A 16366-nucleotide genomic window follows, 5' to 3' on the forward strand; every position below is an offset into this window, starting at 1 on the left:
TTGAAAGCAGTGTTTCTACAACACCAAACCATTTCTAAGTTTTTCCCAAGATTAAGTTTAACAGCTCCAGTTTTTTTTTTCGATGGCAAATCTGACCCTTGTAGTATGAGGGGTACTAAAGGACATTTCACACGTGTACAGTTGGGGTGATTGTTTCAAAATAGGACCAAATATTTCTAGAATAGAATAATTCCTCAAGCTCTCATGTTCAATTTATTTTCTTTCAAAACCCAGATGCCACAGAGAAATGTCTGGTGTTCTTGACTATGTCTTTGAAATATATCCAACTAAGCTTTGGGGCTCATATGAGATATGCTTACTATAGAGAGGTTTCTGCAGTGGTTTCAAACAGAAGCATCACACTCTTGACCAAAATTTTAAAGTGTTTTTTTGTTTTCAAAGTATGTCAAAAAGCTTTTTAATTTTATAACTAGTCATCACTGTGTCCTTAAGTTATTCAAGTGTGATAGAGAAATAATTCCAACCTGTCCTGAACTGCAAGGGGGAAAAAGTCTAGTTACAAAAAGTTTATGATTGAATATCTATTCATCCCAATGTTCAACTTGCTCTTAACTACAACCTCAAAGATTTTTTTTTTAATAAGTATCTGTTGTGGTTTCATGGTGTGTTGTGGGGGTCATCTCAAATGAATTCACAGATTCAGACCACCTCCAATCCAAGCAAAGGCATTCATTGGGAGGGAACGCCTTTCAGAAGCAGGCTGGGTCCCAAGGGGGAACCTACAACTTATCAGAGGAAGATGGGGATTTTTATAGAGTAAAAGATGCCAATTACATAACAGAATATGTAAATATTAAAAAGGCAGGAGGGGGTTGTTAAGGAATTAGGTAATCGGGATGGGGTCCCAGGCTTAGTGGAACTTTGTATGTGATTATCCACATTGCATACAGAAAAACCCAAACGGAGTGGGGGTATTAATATATGATAATGATATTATAATAAGCCTCTCTATGTCATAAGTTCATGTATAGGACAGCTTTTGCTATTACTGTACAGGTGCCTACTTATGGAATGTCCCTTCTATTGTTTTGGGGTCCACATCCTGCTTGGGCATCCTGGTGGTGCTGCTTCCTGATTGCCTGGCTATTGTGGTCCTGTCTGAGATTGGATGGATGTGTTTGTGATTGAGTGCATGGACACACCTGCTGTTTCTGTGGGAAATATGAGGAATGGGTCTGGGGACAGTGGCTAGCTAGAGGCAGTGGCTAGCATTCCATCACATGGACATGCCTCCTCTTCTAGTGAGGCAGTAAAGCATATATGAGGAAGTTAGGATATTGAGTTGGAGGGAGGGGCAGCGGCTAGATAAGGGCAGTGGGCCTCCTGTTCAGTGAAGCCAATGACTGAGTCTGGGGGGCCTGTGGTGTGGTTAAAGCCAGATTGTGTGGTTAAATCAGGACATACCTGCTATTCAGTGAGGCCCATAAGGAAGTTAGCATATGGGGGCTGGGGGCAGCTTTATTAGGATTCCATCATACCCATATGAGCACAAATATAAGCCCAATGTCTATAAAATACTTAAAGATCCCAAGGCATAGTATTTCATGGATCTCTATTTTAATCATGCAAAACTGATCACTTATTTGATTTTTCTCACCTTTTTTCAAGTTTCTTTTTCTTTTTTTTTCTTTTGGCGAGGCGATTCGGGTTAAGTGACTTGCCCAGGGTCACACAGCTAATAAGTGTTAAGTGTCTGAGGCTGGATTTAAACTCAGGTCCTCCTGACTGTGCCACTTGGCTGCCCCTTTTTTCATGTTTCAAAAGAGAAATTGCTGACAAATAAAATGGTCTTCACGTTATTACTGCAAAACCTGCACTAAGCACATTTCTCCCTTCTGTGTGTTTAAGTGTTTTACTTGTCTTTAAAATTATTTCTTAACTATTAAAAAAAAATAAGCTAAGCTCGGACTAAAAACCAGCCACCAAAATGGATTTTGTTGCAGATCTCCTAAGCCAGTAGGAGCAGTATTTGCTTCTGCTACTGCACGTTAACTCCCAGAAGCTCAGCTGCCAACGTTCATAAAATATGAACCCAGTATTATGCAGTGAGCTGATTTTTTTTTTCTAAAATGAAAGAGCTGAGTAATATTGCATAAGAGTGCCAGAAAGTGCCTCACTGGAAGTGAAAACTATTTACATTAAATAAAATTAAATTTTTAGGCCTGTTTTTGTCACATTTAAAGCATGGTACAATGTATACTATGACAAGGAGAGGAAAAAACCAGCTTCTCATACTCAGTACCACAAAGCAGCACAGTTCGCCACATTGGAGTAAAGTGTATGGCGAATAGGAGGAAATAAAAGGGTGAGAAGGAAAAGAGGGAGAAGGAACTTCTGTTGTTTCATTTCTGGTTTTGGCACTGATTGGACAACTAGTCCAGCCCTTCATAGAGCCCGTCCCCACTAGTGGTGGCACAGGTGGCTTGGATGGAGCAGTTTCTGTGATGAAGAGTGCGGTCCAAGTCATCTGTGGTTTCAGCTGCATTCGTGGTATGGGGAAGATCCTATTTGTTAGCAAACACTAATAAGATGGCATCTCTAAACTCATCCTCTGCCAGCATTCTCATCAGTTCTTCTGGGGCCTCATTCATTCATTCTCTATCATTAGTCAACCATGAAAAACAAAACAAAACAAAAATCAGTCCTTGTGTATTCTGAAAATAATGGCACCATAGGGATTGGATCTTGTCCTGGTCACCTAAATCCCACACCATGACACTAATGTTTTGTATTCTACAGTTTCTACATTGAAACCTATAGTGAGAATAGTAATTACTATTTCACCCGGGTTCAGTTTGTACAAAATAGTTGTTTTTCCTGCAGCATCCAGGGTAATCATTAGACTCTGCATTTCTTGTTTGCTGAAGAATCACTTGAAGAGGTTAGCAAATATATTCCTCATGTTCCTAAGGTGATGTGTTGAACATTAGTGAAAGAAACTTCCCCTCTCATAAGTCTCAGGCTTCTGGTGTTTTCACCCCCAAGTGGCTGTTCCTTCTTTTTTCCACTCTCCTGGCATTGGTTTTGCTCCTAAAAGATGGCAACTTCTGATAGAGCTGTGTCAGAGCTCTACAGGTTCTCTTGGTTTCATACTTCCTATCCTCTCCAAAAGATTGGGCCCTCTATCACCTCTGTCACTTCTACACACACACACACACACACACACACACACACACACACACACACACACACACACACACTCTCACTCTCTCTCTCTCATTTTCAATCTTTCCCTATCTAATGGCTCCTTCCTTGCTTCCTATCAACACACCCATTTCTCCCCAACCTTAACAAACCCTCACTTTATCCTACCCTTTAAGATATAATCATATAGCTTTCCTACCCTCATCAGCTAAAATTCTTGAAAAAGCTGTCTATACTCAGTGCCTCCACTTCTCCTCTCACTTTTTTCTAAACTCTTTGAAATCTGGTTTACAGCCTCTTTAAATTCAAATTGCTCTCTCCTCAAGTTACCAATAACCTCTTAAGAAGGATAAGGTGTTTTAAAACACCATTATATTTGTCAATTAACACTAGAAGGAGCAGAATTCAAAAATACCTTGAAGGACCAAGCTGCTGTCAAATTTTTGGAGTACATTTTTTTCTTGCAGCATTTGAAATTGTTGATCATTCTTTCCTCCTAGACCTGACTTAAACTCTCTTCCCTCTGAGTTTTTAAAGCACAGCTCCTTCCTCGTTCTTCTCTCTATCTGATCATCCTTTTTCCATTTCTTTTACTATTTCATCATCCATGTCATGCTACTAACTGTTGACCTCCCCAAGACTCTGCCCTGGGTCTTCATTTTGTGATCATTATCAGCACCTATCGGTTTATCATCTCTATGCAGATAATCTCCAGATCTATATAGCCAGCACTAGTCTCTCTCCTGAGTACTAGTCTCACATCATCGACCATGTATTGAGGAGTTCTAACTAGATATCCTGTGGGCATCTCAACCATCCAAAAGAGAACTTGTTATCTTTCCCTCCAAATCCTCCCCTCTTCAAAACTTCCCTATTGTTGTCCAGGGCACCAGCCAGTCAACTAGCACTTACTAAGCACCTACTATGTGCTAGGCAGTATGCTCAGTGCCACCCTCCTACCACTCACCCAGGCTCACAACCTCAATGTCATCCTCGACTCCTTATTCTCACTTACCCTACATATCCAATGAGTTGCTAAATCTTGTTCCTACCTTCACAACATTTCTTGTATGCATTTCTATGCTGAGCACAGTGTCTGAACATAGTAGGCACTTCATAAATGTTTATTGACCCATGTCTTCCTTTCTCCATTCTTGCTTGTTTGTGTAGAAGACCTTTCACACTTTTCAGTTATAATCCAGACTGCCTTTTTCATGGTCTTGATTCAGATGTAACCTATGTTGGTGCTAGGGTAGGAGTGTTTCCTGTTTTGTTCTCACATTTTCATTAAGAATGCCCTCACAAAATGTGTATAGAGTGGTCATTTTCATGACAATTTTATAGAAATGAAACACAGGCAAATGTATCTGAAGTTAGTAATGACATTTTTTTTTTTATCTTTCCCTTTTAAGATGTCTTGAAAATGATCCTGGGTGCCTTCAGTCACCCACAGCATGCATTTCTTCTGTGCGTACTTAGTCAGGTCTAATCAAACCATTCTTCTATTAATTCTACTTCTTTTTAAAAAATATTATTATTATTATCATCTTAATTTTAGGCAATCGGGGTTAAGTGACTTGCCCAGGGTCACACAGCTAGTAAGTGTCAAGTGTTTGATCTGAGGCCAGATTTGAACTCGTGTCCTCCTGACTTCAGGGCCGGTGCTCTATCCACTGCACCACCTAACTGCCCCTAATTCTACTTCTTTTTAAAGAAATATATTTTACTTATTTCAGTCAGCCAAAATCCACTTCTCACTCTCCCATCACACTCCCCAATTGAGATCTGGAATTGTGTTTGGTCATTAAACCTGTAAGAGTTCAACAAATTATATTCCATCACATTTATAAACCATAACTTGTTTATCAGTTCTACAACTTAAAGGCAGGTCCTTAGAATCCCATTTTTTACTGACTAAAAAAAATAGCTATAAAAATATTTTTATCCATCATTAGAGTTTGCTTAGGACTAATCCTTCCCTTAATCTATCCCCATCTAATCTTCCTCCCCACATCTCCTCTTTCCCTCCTATCTCCTTATTTAGTGAACTATATTTCTGTATCCAATCTCTCTCTCTCTTTGTGTCTGTCTGTCTGTCTGTCTGTCTGTCTGTCTGTCTCTCTCTCTCTCTCTCTCTCTCTCTCTCTCTCTCCCTCTCTCCCCTGTGTTCTTCCTTCTTTTGACCAGTTCAGATGAGAGTGAGGTTCAAGTGTCAGCCACTTCCCTCACCCCAACCCTTTTTCCTTGTTGGTATAGACATACACTCTCATTATGTGAGTTCATTTCTCCTAACCTTCCTTTCCCTTTTATTCCAGTGCAACTCTTTTCCTCTTATGCTTAAGATCATCAAGACATAAAAGAACCACTCCCAGGTCTTGTCTACTTAGACTCCCTTTATCACCCCTGATGATGTTAGGGTTCAGAGGGGACAGATGTATAATCTTATATGTGAATGTAAGCTGTTTATTCATGTTTACCTTTTCATGTTTTATTTCACCTCCTGCAGTATTGTATTCCAAGTTCTCTGGTCCTTTAAAGTGGTGGCAGCTAAATCACATGTGATCCTGATTGCGGCTCCTCAGTACTTGAATTCTTTCTTTCTAGCTGCTTACAGTACTTTTTTTCTTTGAACTGGAAATTTTGAATTTTGGCTAAGATATTTGGTCTTTCATCCTGCCCTGGTTACTCCTCTCCAGGCTGAGCTAGAGGCTAGAATGGACCTTGCTTTGGGCCTGGGATATGAGCCATACCACTGCTGTTGCTGGCTTCTGAACTTCCTCCTTTCCCCATACACTGCCCAGTACCTCACTACCAGAGAAAGCCACCAGAGAAAGTTCAGTTGCTCTGATCTGCGACCCAGAACTGGGCAGTGGGTGACAAAGCTGCCAGTTGGCTCTTTCTTTCTTTCTTTCTTTCTTTCTTTCTTTCTTTCTTTCTTTCTTTCTTTCTTTCTTTCTTTCTTTCTTTCTTTCTTTCTGTGAGGCAATTGGGATTAAGTGACTTGCCCAGGGTCACACAGCTAATAAGTGTCAAGTGTCTGGTCTGAAATCAAATTTGAACTCAGGTCCTCCTGACTCCAGGGCCAGTACTCTATCCACTGCACCACCTAGCTGCCTCATTGGCACTTGATTTTGTTTCAGTGCTTTGATATAGGACTGGTGGTGCTTGGGAGGGGTCTGAGGTCTCTTCTTATGCTGGGGCACAGTCTCTCCTTGGCCCTGGAGTGCTTCATGTAGCAAGCTCCAGGCCAATCTATACCCAGTGTCTGCAGGCCTTTATGGATGTCTTTCTATGTTGAACTGTGCTGAACAAGTGACTCATTATGATTTTTTTCTGGATTCCCCATCAGGATTCAATCTGACACATTTTCCGAATCTGTATAGAGGAGTTTTTTGGAAAGGAACTAACTATACGTTTTCTTACCAGTTGATCTTGGCTCTTCTCCTCTTTCTTTACTCTTCTAAAAGCCATTTCAACTTCCTCACAGAACATATCACATACTGAAGTTATAATTAAAACATGGTGGTTCCAGTGTAATTGATGATAAAATAGATATAAAACACAAAGTTCTAAAAAAAAAAGTGAACTACTATCACTAATAGCAACTTAGATAAATCTGTTCCGTTTCTTGACTATTTTGTCTTTTTCACCCGATTTCAGAGGCAGTGTGGAGTAGTAGGTGGAGTACTGGACTTAGAATCACAAAGACCTGGCTTCAAATCCCACTTCAGACATTTACTAGCCATGCAAATCTACTCTACACAAGCCACTTAACTTCTGTGTGCCTCAGTTTCTTCATCTGTAAAAGGAAGAGGTTGAACTCAATAGCTTACAAAGCCCCTTCCAGCTTTAATTCTATAATCTTCTTATCATCTAAAAATGTTCTCAGAATAAGTTTTCTTTTGGGAATCAGTCAGTCAGTCAACTAGCATTTATTAAGTACCTATTGGAGTGCATGGGGTATTCAAGGAGGACTGGCAACTTTGGGGTGAGGGCTTTCTGAGCCCTTTTCAGGGCTGTTCACCCAACTTTGGGGTCCACCTGCACCCGATTCTCACTTGTGGCTCCAAAAAGCAATAGTATGCACAGCAGTTACACCCAATAAAACCATCTTAGCAGATGGGCTAAACCAGGCTGAGGGTAACCGACAGGCCTCAAACCCTTTGGTGAGTTAGAGGAATGTCTACCCCAGGCATGTGAAGACTTCGCCTGGCAGAATGGGCAGATGAGAAGAGTTTGTTCCAATGGCAATGAAGGTGGCTGAAGCGGAAGTTGTGGAACACTTAAAGCTTGATCAGACATCAAAGACACCAAGCAAGGTCATCCACTGCATCCTGGGCCATTGCCAGGCATCTTGACTTTTGTCCTGTCATTGGACTTTGATGACTCAGGAAGAGAGAGTGAGGCGGATGACTTTGTGTAACTCTGCCTTACTTAAATCCAGTTCACAAGCAAGTCAAGACATCACTCCATGAATGTCATCCCTTGATGTCATTGGTCCTCTTTGAAAATGAAGGACGAACAACATTAAGCACCTACCATGTAACAGACACTGTATTTAGCACTGGGGATACAAAGAAAAATGTGTAAAATTAGTCACTGATGCAGAGTCATTCCAAAATGACCCCGTGTTTTAAAGTTGCTTGACTTTGGGGAGGGTGGTCCTGCAGGAGAGGATGGCTTTAATCACATCTTCTTAGCGATAATCTCGTCTGTCATGAGACCCTGCTGCCACTTGAATCCCTTGCATGCTTATTTACCCCACCTCCTCATTATAATCAACACCTGGTTTGACAACCTGGTTGGCTCAGCAGCAGATCCACCGATGCTTTTCTGTCTTGATGTATTGAAAGACTCCTTTTAACTTTCCCTTCCTGAGTTTTACCTCTTTAATCAGGAAGATGACCTGAACATAGAATTTTCCTTTCAACAAAGGCAAAAACTAGAACTTGTTATTAAGGATTTCACAGCCTAATGAGGGAGACAACATACAAAAAAACCCTATAAACAAGATGTTTGTTGTTTGGATAGCTTTTTCAATCATGTCCGACTCTTTGTGACCTCATTTGGGATTTTTTTTGGCAAAGATACTGGAGTGGTTTGCCATTTCCTTCTCCAGCTCATTTTATAGATGGGGAAACTGAGACAAAAGGGTTAAATGATTTGCCCAGGGTCAAACAGCTAGTAAGTGTCTGAAGCCAGATTTGAACTCACAAAGATGGGGCAGCTAGGTGGTGCAGTGGATAGAGTACCGGCCCTGAACTCAGGAGGACCTGAGTTCAAACCTGACCTCAGACCAAACACTTGACACTAGCTGAATGCCTCTGGGCAAGTCACTTAACCCCAATTGCCTTAAAAAAAATTGAACTCACAAAGATGAACGTTCTTGACTCCAGGCCTAGCACCCTAACCATTGCACCACCTAACTGCACAACCTAAATTATAAAGACGATATATGCAGGATAAATGGGATGGTGTGGGAAGGGCTTCTTGTAGAAGGTAGGACCTTAGCTGAACCTTGAAGGAAGCTAGGGAAGCCAGGAGGCAGGAGATGAGGAAGGAGAGGATTCTAGGCATGGAGGACACTCAGTCAAATGTTTGAAGTCTGGAGATGGAATGTCTTGTTCAAGGAACAGCAAGGAGTCCAATGCCTGGACTTTTGCAATAACCTCCTGTTTAGTCTGCTAGTCCCAAGTCTTTCCCCATTCCAGTCCATCTTAATTGATCTTAAAGCACAGGTCTGACCAAGTCAGCCCCCCATTCAATAAATCCAGTGGCTCTCTAAGACTTTTAAGACACCCTATATGTTGGTACTCCTCAGAGATTTCCCATTAGAAAAGTTGTCATTGACTAATGCTACTGCCTAAGGAGATATGAATGTGTTTCACAGTATGATACACAGAAATGGACATCATTAGATTCTCTTACCACCTCTAATAGAAGGTTGTGGAGAGGAATAGGGTATCGTGAAAGCAGTTAAGGCTATCCCAAAGGTTGTTTTAAAATTCTTGTAGGTTTTGAATAATGATATTGTTATGGGAAAAGTATCACCTTTCTGAGTTTAGGTGGTAGGTAACAGCTGCTGAAATTATAATAGTAAAAACTTAGGTTTTATTATTATGCTCATGCATATGTTCAGGCCTCAGAGAAAACAATAAACCTAAACCTTCATTAAGATTCTAACAAGGCCCTTATAGGCAAAATTATATCAGAGTGACAGAAAAGAATTATTTTACATATTGCAATCTGTTAGGCTATAAAAGTTACAGAAAAGACAGATTCATAATCCCATACTTCCTTCAGTACTGCAAAGTTGAACTAACTTAGCTAAACAGAATCATTATTCATAACTAACAAACCTAGTTGAACAGACTTTATAGATAAGCTAAGTCAGGTTACCTATTAAACTACATGTAGAGGGTTCACAAATAGGCTGATTGAGGGAGAAGATTTACATGTTGCTGAAGAGTTATTTGAAATTCTTCCTTTGATTTCTTATCTAAGGAATATTTAAGGCCTCAAGTAACATTAATATTAACAGAAGACAGGCTTTCAGTTAATCGAAAGTTGCAGAAGAAATGACCCTGTGCCTCAAATAATAAAAATTAATAAAAGAAAATAAAAAATAAAAAATTCCCAATACAACATTGTAAGCATTTGTTATGAATATTTTATTTTATGTGCCACATTACTCATTTTTATCTTTCAGATTTATTTTTAGGAAAGACACTGTTCAATAAAGTCCTTGGGATTGGGTTGTTGTTTCCTTTGCCTATAAACCAAAGGCTGCCTCCACAATATTTCTAAAGTTGCTGAGATGCTTTTTAAAATATTAGTCTCTATGCCCATAACATGCCTTTGAGACTTGTTTGAAGATCCTTTAAGTGGTATACAGTTCTTCTACAATGGTCAGTAACAACTGAAAAGTTAGTTCAGTTTCATTCTTTGCAGTGACAATTCTAAAGAGCATGAAATTTAACTAACTTTTTAATGAAATAATTAAACAAGGGGCAGAAAGATGTAGACCTTAGCTTATTTTTTATTTTTAGTCAATTGGGGTTAAGTGACCTGCCCAGGGTCACACAGCTAGTAAGTGTCAAGTGTTTGGTGTGAGGCCGGATTTGAACTCAAGTCCTCCTGACTTCAGGGCCAGTGCTATATCCACTGCACCACCTAGCTGCCCCTAGACCTTAGTTTTTTAATGAGGGTTGTGGTTTGTCCTTCATTCTTGAAGATGATCATGACGTCAGGGAGATGATGACATGGCTTGCAATTAACTTTGATTTGAATGAGGAAGGGCTGTGCAAAGTCACCAGCTTTACTTTCTCATACAGAGCCATCTGGGTTCAGTGGCCAAATATTCATCAGGACGACTACAGATGGCCCAGAATGCTATGGGAGATCTTGGCCCTTTTAAGCTAAGGTCTTTTCAGGTTCTCGCTTTATGTGAAGCAATACCCACTCTGTGAATAGGCCTCTTTAAGAAGTTGATGCAGTTTAGGGGTTCAGGGGTCCTGGGACCCCAAAATCACAACATGTGTGTCCTGCCCAAAAGAATTTGACCTAAGCCTTCTTTCAGCCAAAGACAAGGTTTATTAGAACATTGTCATATTGGGCAGACTCTTAAGGAGTCTGAACATAGGTAAGCAGTTGCTAGATTATAAGAATCCCAGCAGTGGCTAGATTATAAGAATCTGAGCATCTTAATGGAGACAAGATGGACCTTATTTACAGAAAAACTGTGGGAGAGATCTAGGAATGGCCAGTAAGCTGGGATGAACAGAACTTCTGGGACCTGGACCTCATGGCCAAGGGAGAATGGAGCCTTAAGGGTGGGAAATGGCCAGGGCCCATACATAGAGATAAGACAATGGAGGGAAGATTGGAAGTCCGGGGTTTTTCCTTTCTGGGGCCTAGATCTCAACCTCATCAAAGTGAGTCAAGGGATGGCCCCTTTAAAAAAAATCAAACTGGGAGGGAAGACCCTCAGGGTTGCTGGCCAAAAGAGAAACTGTTACTATTTACATTCACTCTGATCCAGGAGGGCCCAAAAAATCATCATCCAGTGGTGCTTGGACAGGGACCTATTGTTGTCCAGTCCATGAGATCCAGAGTGAATTGGGTTTAAGGCTTGATGTGCATCTTGTTGTAGTGGGTATTGCCTTCAAAATGCAGCAGTGAAAGAACATTATGAGTAACCCTGTGCCTACTCTGAGGGTCATCGGATAACAATGCCTGAAACAACAAGAGATGAACTTTGCCCAAGTGGAGGAACTCAGAGGCTTTACTATAAATAATATCTAACATTTGTACAGCACTTTAGGGTTTTGTTTTTGTTCTTTTCTTCCCCAATGGAGTAGAGATAATGGGGGTGGGATGGGAGTGAAGGTAGATTTTTTTTTTGTTAATGGAAAAAAATAAAATTCAATTAAATATATATACAAAAATCTCAGGTCTTCTTGGATCCAAGCGATGGGGTTGGATCTGGACCTCAGAAAGGAAAAACCCTGAACTTCCCCCCTACCCCCATGACCAAATCTCTAGTTTTTGCCTGAGGCTATAATCAACTGGCTTTTCTTTGTGGCTACACCCAATCTCCCAATTCTCTTTTATCCTTAACCTAGCCTAGACCTCCCTATGTCCCCAGGCCACTTCCCACCCTTAATCCTATCTAGGCTCCATTCTCCCTTGGCCATTCTTGGAATTCTATTACCTCATAGACTACTTGGCCACTCCTAGATCCCTCCCATAGTCTTTCTGTGTATAAGGTCCATTATATCTCTATTAAGATTCTTATAATTTTTGGGTATGGAAGTCTGTCTTACCTAACAGGAAAATAGGGGTGAGAAGGGGACAAGAGAGCAGGGAAGGCAGATTGGGAAAGGGGGTAATCAGAAGCAAATACTTCTGAGGAGGGACAGGGCCAAAAGAAAGAGTAGAATAAATGGGGGGCAGGATAGGATTAAGAGAAATAGAGTTATGGAAACACTATGGAAGTGTTTTGCATAACTACACATGTATAACCTATATTGAGTTGCTTGCCTTTTCAATGAGGATGGGTGGGGAGGGAGGAAGGGAGAAAATTTGGAACCCAAAGTTTTAAAAACACATGTTTAGAAAAATATTTTCACATGCGACTGGGAAATAAGAAATACAGGAAATGGGGTACAGAAGTCTATCCTGCCCTACAGGAAAATAGAAGGGGAAGGGGATAAGAGAAGAGGTGGAGAGATAGAAGAGAGGGCAGACTAGGGGAAGGGGTATTCAGAATGCATGCCATCTTGGGGTGGGGGGAGGGGACAAGATGGGGAGAAAATTTGGAACTCAAAATCTTGTGGAAGTAAATGTTGAAAACTAAAAAGAAATAAATTTATATTAAAAAAAAGATTCTTGTAATTTAGCCAAGGGCTCATATTCTTAAAATCTATCCAAAAGCTCACTAACATTCAGACTCCTTAAGAGTCTGCTCAAAATGATGGATGTTCTTTAGCTGAAAGAAGGCTTGGGTTGAATTCTTTCAGGCAGGACCATGTATTGTGATTTTGGGGTCTTAGCACCGCTAAATCTAAGGCGGTATGATAACTACATCCTGTCTGCCATCCTGGTGCAAGGCCAGGAGAAGTTAGGATTATAGGCTGCCTTTGACTCTAAGCTATAATGAAAATAAGACCTAGAAATGCCTCAGAGATTTATACTTCATTTTACAGAAGAGGAAACAGATCCATAGAGGTTTAGTGATTTGCCCAAGATCACAGCTAGTTAGTAGCAGAGCCAGGGCTAGAACCCTGGTCTTCAGAGTACTATTCCCAGTGTTCTTTCTACTACAGTTTTTCTTTTCATATCATTACTTTCCTCTTTGTGGTTTTGATATATTGTGGGTCAGTATAACATTAAATGGGAATTTTGGGGGAGTTTTACAGAAGCTGCTGATGACACTAGAAGGCCAGCAGATGACACAGAAAAAGTTTAGAAACTCAGAAATACATAAAAGATATGTATAATATTGTATAACATCACATATTTTATCTTTTAATAGCATGATAATTCAGACTTCTCTGGTATGAAGGGAGGGCCAAAAATTTTTATGAAGATTTTCTAGATAATGGGGGCACTACAGCCTTAGAATGGATAACTGCACACAACACTGCTTCATAAATCAGAATAAATAGTTCTGATAGAATCCCAGGAACAATAAAATATATGGAAGGCTATATCCTGGTTATGATAAGATCTAGGAAATAAGTATAGTAAAAATTATAACATTTTGTAAAGTAACCAAGAGAATAAATTAATTAATGGAACAAAATAGAAAACCCCAAAATTGAACTTGGTGCATATAGGTAGGGTTATAGATTCAGAACTGGAAAGGACCATAGAGTTTATATATAAGGAAGAAAATAAGCAATTTATAAGTGCCTACTATGTGTGAGGAACTATAACAAGTGTTTCACCACGATTATCTCATTTGATCTTCACAACAACTCTGATACTGTGTAGATGCTGTGATGTCCATTTTACGGCTGAAAAAACTGAAGCAGACAGAGGCTCACATAGCTAGTATGTGAATCTGGATTTGAACTCAGGTCTCCTTGACTGCAGGCCCAGTGCCTTGTCTATTGTACCACCTCACTGCCTATGAAAGGTTACTATTTGATAAAAATCTCACTTAAAAAAGTACTAGAGATTGGAATCACTATTCAATGAAAACTGCAGGCAAAAATAGATAATGATTTGGTTAAAAAAAAAAGGGACTTTGATCCATACCTCATACTATAAGGACATAACTATTTACCCGCAGATCAATTTCATAGATGCAAGGTACCCCAATATAAGTGAGCAAAAACTTTGAGTGAATGTTGACTCCTTTATTATTTTTTTATAAACAGAGTGCATTAAAATTTTGAGACTAATTTCTGATAGTTAAGGGTTAAGAAATTCAGGTCAAGGATGAGACTAATGGCATCTTAATTTTTTGATGCTACTTCCTGCCCTCATCTCTTGCTTACATAAATAAGGAATGGCTCACAGACCCCAGCCCATGAGAGGAAGCCTCTATCTCTTTGCAATGAATCATACATTTGCAAGGAAAGCCATGGGTGAGCCAGCCTTAACTACTGCCACCTCTTTCTTGTCTCCCTCCTTTATCTCTGCAACTAATTATAACCGTCAAAGAGTGGAGGGAACAGCACTCAACTGTCAAGCTGATCTTCCTAAAGCACAGGTCTGACCTTGTCACACCCTGCTCTCTAGGAGCTGAGGGTCTAGTGAGGAAGACAATATGAAAACAACTATGTGCAAACAAGATATGGACCAGATAACTTGGGGATAATCACTAGAAGAAAGGCATTAGTGTTAAGGGGGATTGGTAAAGGCTTTTTGCAGAAGGTGGGATTTTATCTGGGACCTGAAGGAGGCCAGGCAACAAAGATGAGAAGGAGAGAATTCCAGACATGGGGGACAGCCATAGAAATGCCCAGAGTCGGGAGATGGAATGCCAGAGTCACTAGGTCATAGAGTAAGTGGAAAGGAATAAGGTATAAGAAACGTGGAGAGGTAGGAAGAGGCAAGAGTAAGAAAGGCTTTTAAAAGCCAAACCATGTACTGTATTTGATCCTGGAGATAATAGGGTGCCACTGAAGATTAATGAATGGGAGGAAGGGAGGGATATGGATGATGTAGAAAATAAGTACTGTCTAAGTCTTATTGGTCTAACTAATCTCCCTTCTCTTCCCACTCCCTTTTCTTCCCTTGCCTGGTCACAGAGGGAGTCTAGTTGTTGTTTGTTGTCGTTTGTCCTTCACTCTTGAGGACCGATGACATCAGGAGGAAGATATCTTGACTTGCAAGTGATTTAAGTGAGGCAGGGATATGCAAAGTCACCAGCCTCATTCTCTCCTCCAGAGTCATTGGAGTCCAGTGGCAAGACCACTAACGATGGCCCCAGATGAGGAGTCTAACTAGACAGAAGGCATGGAAATGATTCTGTTTTATCTTGATGATCTTAAAAGAAGAATGGGTGGGAAAGAGGAATATACTGGGAGAGGAAAGAGAAAAGAATGTTAGGGAAAATTATCTCCCATAATCAGGGTACACAAATAGAAATCTATATAAACAAAGAGGAAGGGTAGGAGGGGAGAGGCTGACACTCAAACCTTATTCTTAGCTGAACTGGTTTAGAGATGGAAGAATACACAGACACATACAGTTGGATATAGAAATACATTTCACTCTACAGGAAAATAGGAGGAAAAGCAGAGAAGGGAAAGGAGGAATTAGAGGGAAAGTAGATTAAGAAAGAAAGAGAGCAGTCCGAAGCAAAATAAACCAAACATATACAAAAATATTTATAGCTCTTTTTGAGGTGGCAAAGAATGGGAATCTGAGGGGGTGCCCACCGGAGAATAGCTGAACAATTTGAGGTATTTAAATGAGATGATATACTATTGTGTTGTGGGAAATGATGAAAAGAATAGTATCAGAGAAACCTGAGAAGGCTTCCATGAATTGAAGCAAAGTGAGGTAAATAGAATCAGGAAAATATACAATGACAACAATACTAGTAAAGGCAAACAACTTCGAAAGGCTTAGGAATTCTATCAGTGTAATGATCAACCAGGATCCCAGAGAACTAATGATGAAACATACTACCCACTTCCTGATATAGAAATGAAGGACTAAAAGTACTGAATTAATCACAAAACTATGTATGCATACATATATACATATAATTATATATGTATATATACACATATATATGTAACAGTTTGTTTTTCTTGTTATTTTCAATTGGGGGTGGGGTAGGGGGAGAGAAGGAAGAAAGAAGGGGGACTTTTGCTGAAAAAAAAAGTTCTGAAAAATACCAAATATAATTTAAAAAAGAAGATTCCCTTTAAGGTTAAGACAATTTGCCCTCACCATGAAGGAGAGATTTTTGGTACTTTTTAAAAAGAGCCAGTACTTGTGAATAGAACTCTTTTGATACTACTCACTCATCTGGTAACCTGCTTGTACATTGTCTGTTGTCTGTCAAACTAAGTCAAGTTCTGCCCCAGCAACCTAGCCTTGGAGCTCCTGGTGACAACCTCTGGCTCATCTGTTCATTATGACTCTTCTTGCTCCATGACCTAGGGTGGAATTGGATCCAGTATGGTGGTTCAATTCTAAAGGTAGTATGTAAGGTGGAAATTGCATATAGCAAAAT

General features: G+C 40.1%; 1 pseudogene; it reads right to left on the reverse strand.

Annotated features, from left to right (window-relative positions):
* Window positions 1-2363: 2363 nt before the first annotated feature.
* Window positions 2364-2923, reverse strand: LOC110217535 (ADP-ribosylation factor 1 pseudogene; annotated as a pseudogene).
* Between the last annotated feature and the right edge of the window lie 13443 nt (window positions 2924-16366).

The sequence above is a fragment of the Phascolarctos cinereus genome, unplaced genomic scaffold (genome assembly GCF_003287225.1).
Source record: "Phascolarctos cinereus isolate Bilbo 61053 unplaced genomic scaffold, phaCin_HiC Scaffold_726;HRSCAF=1367, whole genome shotgun sequence".
Taxonomy (NCBI): Eukaryota; Metazoa; Chordata; class Mammalia; order Diprotodontia; family Phascolarctidae; genus Phascolarctos; species Phascolarctos cinereus.